The sequence below is a fragment of the Heliangelus exortis genome, chromosome Z (genome assembly GCF_036169615.1).
Source record: "Heliangelus exortis chromosome Z, bHelExo1.hap1, whole genome shotgun sequence".
Lineage (NCBI taxonomy): Eukaryota > Metazoa > Chordata > Aves > Apodiformes > Trochilidae > Heliangelus > Heliangelus exortis.
This window is the reverse complement of record NC_092454.1, coordinates 33,277,691-33,287,181: the sequence shown is the minus strand read 5'-3', so window position 1 is coordinate 33,287,181 and position 9,491 is coordinate 33,277,691.

Genomic DNA, 9,491 nt, shown 5'->3' with positions numbered 1-9,491 from the left:
TAACTCTAGTCCAAACTTTTAGCACTGTGGGTTTAGTGTTCAGTGAGCAATGAGTTATTGCCTGGTAAAAATGGTAGGAATTATTATACAGACATTGGGCCTCGGGGAACTGGCATATGCAGCTATTGCTGTACTTTGATCATAACATCCTAAGGGTATTGGTGTGCACAACGACTTCTGATTATATTTTACAGCTTTCTCTGCTTTTCTACTGTGCCTAGTTCCTTTATGAAAGACATGATCAACATTGTTTTAGCAGACCAGGGAAAAGCCATGATGCCAGGATGAAGAGGTGACCCATCCTTCAGACATCCCACATGGAAAATCTGAGTTTATCATCTGTTCAGACATAGAATAGTTTTTCATGTGAAACCATTTTCTTCTGATTATCTTGAACTAACTCTTTGAACAGCTGCTTTACTTTATTTTCCAATTTTTTACTGCAGTGTAGTTTAGTGTTCTTTTATCCTGTATTACCTTTCATTAAATTTAATGAAACTAATATATGAGATCTACCTTACTGAGATTGTGTGGAAAAAAACCCAGAAAAAATTAGCAAAAACATTTTAGAAGGTTATCTATGCAAATATTGCCAGGGCTTTTAACCATGGTGGTACTCTGAAGAATGATTATTGAATATCTGTTCTAACTTCTCTAAGAGCTTCTAGGATAAAGTAGGCAATCTCTTCCCTGGAGAGTTATCTAATATGGTCCTCTGTTTCCATTCTACTGGAATGAGTCACAGAGCAAATCCTCCTGGGGAGTATCACAAGCCAATTGAAACACATTCCTGGGAAAAGTCATTATGGATTTATCAGGGAGAAATCATGCTTGACAAACTTAACTGCCTATTACAACAAAGTAACACGGTTGATGCAGGGCAAGCAGTGGACATCATCTACCTGGACTTTTCCAAGGATTTTGATATGGTACCCCACAGCCTCCTCCAGGAAAAACTGGCTACTCATGGCCTTGGTGGTCTGTGCAGTGGGTGGGGATACCACCCTCTGTGGTACCTAGAGGGTGATAGTAAATTGTTCTTCCTTCACCTGTCAATGGATCAAAAGTTGAGTCCCCAAGGGCTCTATATTGGGATTGAAGCTGTTTGAAACCTTCATAAGTGGATGCTGGGATCAAGAGCACCCTGATGAAGTTTGCTGATGATACCAAGATGAGGGGAGAGGCTGACACCCCAGAAGAGAGAGCCATCCCCCAGCATGACTTAGACTGGAGAAGTGGACTAGCAGGAACTTCATGAAGTTCAATGCAGAGAAATGCAAGGTCTTGCACTTGGGAACACATAACCCAGGAGTGCAGTTCAGACTGAGATCCACTTAGCTAGAGAGCAGCCTTATGGAAGAGACCTGGAGGTCTTTTTAGACAAGAAGCTCAACATGAGGAAAGAGTGTGCTGCAGCAGCAAAGAAAGCCAGCAGGATGCTGGGTTGCATCAACAAGGGAATCACCAGCAGAGGCAAAGAAATCATCATCCCGCTCTACTTGAGGCTTATCAGACCACACTGCATTCAGTTTTGGTCCCCTCTGTACAAAAAGGATGTAGACAGGCTGGAAACGGTCCAGAGAAGAGCCACGAGGATGATCAGAGGATTAGAGCTCCTGTCACGTGAGGAGAGGCTGAGAAGACAGGCCTTCTCTCTTCCAGGCTGAACAAACCCAAAGAGACTTTATTACGATGTCCCAGTACTTAAAGGGGGAATACAAAGAAGATGGAGACTCCCTGTTTGCACAGAGTCACACGGACAAGACAAGGGGCAATAGACACAAGTTGTTCCTGAGGAGATTTCGTTTGAACACAAGAGGAAAATTCTTCACTATGAGGAGAATCAGACATTGGATTGGTCTCCCAGGGGATGTTCTGGATTCCCCCACTTTGGAAAGTTATAAGTATCAGTTTGATGGGGTGCTGATATGGCTCACACAAACAATAATATTAGACAGGGTGGACCAAATGATCCTTGAGGTTCATTCCAACCTGACATGCTATTTTGAAAAAACCCAAAATCTCTTATTTTATACTGAAGTTTCTAGTCTGTCTTATCTTCACCAAGTAATCCCTACTAAGAAAATTACACAGATTAAACTATTTTCTTGCAATAATTTTTGCTCAAGAGTATTTAAGACCTGCTGCTGTTATTTTGCTGTTTGGATGTTTTGATAAGAAAGAGATGGTGTATGGAACATCAAAGGATGAATCAAAATTATATATAAATGAGGTAGAACCCTGCATCAGGCTGCTATTTTCTTACAGCAATTGCAGAAGGCCAGTCTGACTTTTGAAAGGGTGGCTGGTGTTACCCTTAGGTTATAGAAGGAAGGTAAATCACCTACCTATGGTTTGGTGTTACCACTGCTTGTATCAGAAAATCACTGCTTGGTGCTGACTTAATTAGGCATGCAGCCCACAGCCTCTCACTTAGGTTACCATGGGCTTCATTTTTAATAAAGTCTCACACATGCATGCATCAAAGCTGATTAGCAAATAACATCTTTTCATGGAAACACTAGGTATCTCAATGAGGGATGGTTTGAAATCCTTCGGTATGCTCCTAGAGAAGCTGGTGAATCATGGCATAGAGAGGCATACTCTCTGTGGGTTAGAAATTGTCTGGATGACTGGGCCCAGAGAGTTGCAGTGAAAAGAGTTAATTCCAGTGGTGGCCACTCACCAGTGGTGTTCCCCAGGGCTCAGTTTTTGGGCCAATCTTGTTTAATATCTTCATCAATCTAGGCTGCATGCTTTCTCAGTAAGTCTGTAGATGGCATCAAGTTGAGTGGGAGTGTTGATCTCCTTGAGGGTAGAAAGGCTCCACAGAGGAACCTGGACAACTTTGATTGGCTGAGGCTGGTTTTATGAAGTTTCATAAGATCAAGTGCCACATCCTGCTTTGCAGTCACAACATCCCCAGGCAATACAACAGGCCTGGGGAAGAGTGGCTGGAAATCTGCCCACAGGAAAAAGACCTGGGGTTGTTGGTCAACAGCCAGCTGAATATGAGTCAGCAATGTAAAACAGGTGGCCAAGAAAGCCAACAGCATCCTGGCTTTTATCAGAAATAGTGTGGCCAGAAGGACTAGAGAAGTGATTGTCCCCCTTTACTTGGCACTTGTGAGGCTGCACCTTGAATACTGTAGGCAGTTTTGGGCCTCCCTCTACAAGAATGACATTGAGGAGCATGTCCAAAGAAGGGCAAAAAAGGTGGTGAAGTGTCTGGAGAACAAGTCTTACAAGGAGCAGCTGAGGAAACTGGAATTGTTCAGCCTAGAGAAGAGGAGGTGGGGACACTCTTAAAGAGTTGCTCTCTACAGCTACCTTAAAGAAGGTTGCATTGAGGTTGTAGTTGGCCTCTTCTCCCTGGTGAGTAATGGTAGGACTAGGTAAAATGGCCTGAAGTTGTGTCAGGGGAGGTTTAGAGTGAATACAAGGAAAAAATTCTTTACCAAAAGAGGAGTAAGGCACTGGAACAGGCTGCCTCAGGAGGTGGTGGAGTCACCATCCCTAGAGGTATTAAAAAACATGTACATGTGGCACTTCTAGTGACCCATACTCTAGTGGCCCTGGTGGGGTTTTTTGTTTGTTTTGTTGTCTTTCTTCCTTGGTGGACTCTGTGACCTTAGAGGTCTTTTCCAACCATGAGATTCTATAATTCTGTCATGATGGATTGCTCACGTTGAGGCTTTTTCAAGTTCTATACAACTATACCAATAGTACATGGATCAAGTGTTCACAGCAATAACATTTAAGATTTTTTTGCCTATTGGTAGGGATGCTTAGTTTTTATCTTAAAAAAATACATTCACTGCTAATCTGGGTTGGGCTTTTTTCAAGTTAATGAATGGCCACACTCTTTAGGCAACAGTGAAGTTACTCTGCTTGCATTGTCACACATGATGCTGAGGATGAAATATTTCAACAAATCAAGCATGATCATCATCAAAATTTCTTTTCCCTTTCAACATGGCAAGTACCTTAGCCCAAAGTCTGTTCTTTAGGGAGTAAACCTATTCCATACTGTATTATGCTGGAATGTGCAATGAAAATAAATTGTTTCATTTACACAATTTCTATGAAAACTGCAGCTGCTTGGCTGTACCAGTAAGAAAAAAAAGCTCTTGAAAACTTCAAAGTGCCTTGGCAAGTTCCTTTTGCCTGTCTACTTCTGAAACTTGACAGCTGTATCTGCTTTACTTGTTAAGAAACCATTGGTTAAGAAGCTAATTATGTTTCTAACATGCTTCTAAGAAATGGGACATTAGGGAAATTCTATATTACATCTCTGTGGAAGGTATTCTGAGGCTTCAGAAAGAAAAGAAATATTTAAGTCAAAAAAATTGATCCTAAAATAATAAATTATACTGTGCTCAACATAGAATTGTAGAATGGTTGGGTTGGAAGGGACCTTTAAAACTTATGTAGTCCAATCCCCCTGCAATGACCAGGGATTCAGTTAGATTAAGTGGCTGAAAGCCTTGCCCAAGCTGACCCTGAAGATTTCCAGGGATGGGGCATCTGGTACCTCTTTGGACAGCCTGTTCCAGTGATTTACTACAAATAAAAAGACCATTCCTTACCTTGAAAATAGTTACAGGCTTTTATATCTAGAGTGAGCTGAATATGCCTAAGAATGATTATATTTTACTTTTAAATATTTTTAAACATTAGGAAGTTGGTTTATGTGTTTTCTTGAAGATGCTACCTGCCTTGTAGCTATAGAAAACAGCTGAGACTTTGTATAAAGTTAAAAATCTGAAGAGCAAAATGAGCTGGGCAAAAAAGCTACAATTTCACAAGTAATTTCTGTGCTTCCATATGTAAGTACATGCTCAATACAGCTACAGGTTTCAATCTACTTTTCAGACCTTTGTATAGGAATTATGAGTCTGCATCTTACTCCCAAACTTGGTGTGGTCCACTTAGGATCCTTAACTTAGCTGCAAAATGAGTGTGACTCAGGATTCAAAGAAACAATTTTTTAGAACAATTGAGACACTTGTTTAATTCTCACACTACCTGGAAACCGAAATCTTATTGAAATCATACAGTTTGAATTCAGTTTACCTACAATTTAAAAGAAGGCATTGGAGTGGTCATAACAAGAAATAAAGATTGAACACTGTAGAATAACAGGAATATTTTGTAGCTTTGTTGGTAAGAACAGATTCTTCTTTTAGAAGAGCATGGAAGGTATGATTCTGAAAACTGTCATTTCTCTTCTGAAAGAGTGCAGGAAACTCTCACTGCCTTCTCTTTTTGAGCACCCAGAGAGGCATACCATGAGCCGTCCCCATTCCTCTAAAATCCTAGGTGCAATTTCCAGAGGTAACAAGCAGTAGTATCACTGTACTAATTTTTTTTACTTGCATTCACTGCAATAAAAAGAGAATATTTTCAATAGATAGTAGGAAAACACAAAATATTCTCATGGAAACAGACCATGATAAGAATTGGCAACTGCAAAACTCCACCTACTACCCTATTTTAACAGACTCCTGAGACCTACAGCTGAGCCAAATGATGCTTTTTAAATACTTCCAGACTCTTTGATTTTGTTTTCCACTGGTTAACTTAGATGAAACCACAATTAAAATTCATGTCTTACTTTTGTAATTAAAAATTATTAAATAAAACCTTAGGACCAGTAAGGCAGACATGCTCTGATAAAATTTTACTAAATTAATGATGTATTAGCTTTGACATCAGCTGTAAACTGATCCAGTGTTGCAAGATGCACTTTTGGATCCTGACATGTTTACTGTTAAGCCTGGCATTTTTTCTGGATTTTAAATTATCATAACTATTATTATTAAGAGCTGAATGCTTGTAGGTTATGTGGCAGAATTTTTTTACAAGGTGTCAATATGCAATCTATTGCTTGAAAACACTTTATATGCCAAATGAGGTTATGGAGAGTCTAGAAGTGAGAACAAAAGTCAGTACGCAAAAGGACTTGTATCTTCAGATGTTTGTCTGGAATTTACCTTTACGTCAACCTCCTGGTCTACTCAGACAAAAATGTACTGAATGTCAGTCGTAGCTGTGCTATGTGAGGGTATTGCTGGTCTTTTTGACACAGCACTATTTGGATATGATGGATGTGGGGAAATTTAATCCTTTCAGAGGGAATCAGGTGGCACTGTGAGGACAAAGAGTGCAAACAATTTTGTACTGGAAAAAAATTCCATTTTTGTCTTTTTGTGCCAAAAATGCTACAGTCTCCAGCTGTTCTGCATTAAACACTAAATCTACTGGAGAAAAGAATCTCAAAGCAAAGGTTAAACACTGAATAGCAGTTTCTACTGGTTGGATGATGTTTAGATCATATAAAACATGCTAAAAAATAATTTCCCAGGCACTGTTAAAACATCTGCTTTCTGGATTAGAGAGCTAGACATTCAAATCCAAGTTGGGAAAAATAAATGATTGCCAAAAGCTGTTTTCTTTAAAGACCCTTAGCTGAAAACAAGTGAATTGAGTGTTTGTGATATCTTCCTATTATCCCAGAAATCAGTCTGAGCAGACAAAGAAAGCAGATGTTCTACAGACTGAGATCCTGTTATTTGAAGAACAATATAAGTAATCTTAAAAACAACTAGTGCTTTAATTTGGGCTATCCTTTATGTCATTCTTGTGCTAAAACTGTTTTCCTTTGCCCTTTTAAAGCCAGAAAGGATAAATGAAGTGTCTGGTTCTTTGACATTTACACTGAGTTTTAAGCACTGTGTGTTACTTTTCCATCAATGCAGGGAATCCCATCATTCAACCTGGCAATCCTATGTTTTCCTGTGTACCTCACTGTTTCTTTATAGGTCATTTATTGGTGTCCTTCCACAATAGCAGCTCTGGACCATGACTCTAGATTACTTAAAAGTATAAATGCCAAACTCATGTGTACCATAGGCCAGCCAGGCAGAATTTGCTCTTGATAGCACTACAAACTCCTGTTGTTTTAGCACCTTTTGATAGCTGGTATTCCTTTGAATTCCAGATTTCTAGATTCTAAATTCTTACAAGAATTTGACTTTATGCTCAAAAATACGTGTTTCTTTCTTGTGGTAGCCTAGAAAAAAAAAACCAAACAACAGCCCCCCCAAAAAACCCCAACAAACAAGCAATTAAACAAACAAAAACAAAACCCACACAAAACAAACAAACAAAAAAACACAACCAAAACAACCAAAAACCAAAAAAACCCCAAACAAGAAATATCAAAAAAAAGCCCAAACAAAAACCAAACAAGCAAAATCCCCTCTTGAATTAATATGAATTAAAGTTTTCAAATCTATTTTTTGCAATCTTGTAAATTTGAGCTCACATCATGATTTTGGGAATGACTCCACTTTTTTATTCTAGAAGTTCAGAGTACTGTAATACAATTCAGAAAACTAGTTACTGAGTGTTGACTCTTTTTGTCTTCAGTGGCTGACTTGCATAATTGAAGACAGATGAAAACATACTCTGGTCAACATTTTCAGAGATATTTTGGGGTCAGACTTGTAAACAGAGATAGCTGAAAACATCTTGTAGTTACTTTTTGGTAATTGGGGTTTAATTACTTGTTTCTAAAAAGTATCTTTTTATTTCATCAAAAATATCTTTCAGCTGAATGCTGAAAACATGAACACACAAAAGGTTCTGAGTTTTAGATTTTTTTCTAAAGGATATCCAGGAAAAATTCTAAAAGTGTGTTGCTGATTTTTTTTAATGCTTGCTGGGTTTTCTGTAACTGCTACAGGGATGTTTTTTATCATCAATAAGAAATCAAGTAATCATGTAAAAAAAAAAAATCTTTCTGCTTCATGAAAATGCAGAATGATCCTCAAATTCTCATAATTTTTTTTCTTTTTCCCCTTCTCCATCATTTTCAAGAGATCATGGCAAACAGGAGAGGTGCCTGAGGAACAGGGGAAAGCCAGTGTCACTCCAGTCTTCAAAAAGGGCAAGAAGGAAGATCCAGGCAATTAGAGACCAGTCAGCCTCACCTCTATCCATGGAAAAATAATGGAGCGGCTCATTCTGGAGGTTATTTCTAAGCATATGGAAGAGAAGAAAGTTATCAGGAGTAGTCAGCATGGATTTACCAAGGGGAAAGCATGCTTGACTAATCCAGAAGTCTTCTTTGATGTTGTGACTGAATGGGTAGATGCAGGGAGACAAGTGGATGGAGTCTACCTTGACCTTAGGAAGGCTTTTGACACAGTCTCCCATAACATCCTCATGAGCAAGCTCAGGAAATGTGGGACAGAATGGGCAGTGAGATGAATTAAGAACTGGCTACACAATAGAGCCCAAAGAGTGGTGATCAATGGTGCAGAGCCCAGGTGGGGAGCTGTGACTAGTGGAATTCCCCAGGGATCTGTGCTGGGTCTGGTCCCATTCTTTGCCAAATGCCCTTGATGATGGGACAGAGTGTCTTCTCAGCAAGTTTGCTGATGACACAAAGCTGGGAGGGCAGGTTGGCATCCCAGAAGGCTGTGCTGCCATTCAGAGGGACCTTAACAGGCTGGAGAGTAAGCCAAGGAGAAATTTAATGAATTAAAATAGGGGCAAGTGTAAAGTCTTGCATCTCGGAAAGAACAACCACATGTATAGGTTAAGGACTGAGCTGTTGGAGAACAGCACAAAGGAAAAGGACATAGGAGTTCTAGTGTACAGCGGGATGACCATGAGCCAGCAATGTGCCTGTGTAGCCAAGAAGGCCAATGGCATCCTGGGGTGCATTAGAAGGGGAGTGGTTACTTGTTTGAGAGAGATTCTCCTCCCCCTCTAATCTGCCCTGGTGAGGCTGCATCTGGAATATTGTGTCCAGTTCAAGGAGGACAGAGAACTGCTTGAGAGAGTCCAGTGCAGAGCAGCAAAGATGATTAAGGGAGTGGAACATCTCCCTTACAAGGAAAAGCTGAGGAAGCTCAGTCTCTTTATCTTGGAGGAGACTGAGGTGTGACCTCATTACTGTTCACAAATATGTAAAGGGTGAGTGTCAGGAGGATGGAGATAGGCTCTTCTCAGTAGGATAAGGGGTAGCAGATACAAGTTGGAGCATAGAAGGTTCCATGTAAACATAAGAAAAACCTTTTTCACTGTGAAAGTGAAAAAATACTGGCACAGGGTCCTCAGAGAGCTGTAGAGTCTCCTCAGTAGACATTACAAAATGAGCTGGACATGTTCCTGTGTGACCTACACTAGGTGATCCTGCTCTGGCAAGCAGGTTGGACTCAGTCTCTCAAGGTTGCTTCCAACCCCTAACACTCTGTGATTTCTGTGAAAGCTGAGTATTATCACTTTAGCTGACAGTCTACCCTAAAACAGATAATTAGGTTGCTGTTGTCTTTCTTGTCCTTTTCCCTTAACCTCACAGCCAGTTTTTAGTCTTTCTTCTTTTTACCCCTCCTATTCTTTCCTCTGCTACCCTGAGGAAGGTAGAATGGTTACATTTCTGGGCTCCAAGAGCATATTGACAGCTCATGTTAATCTTC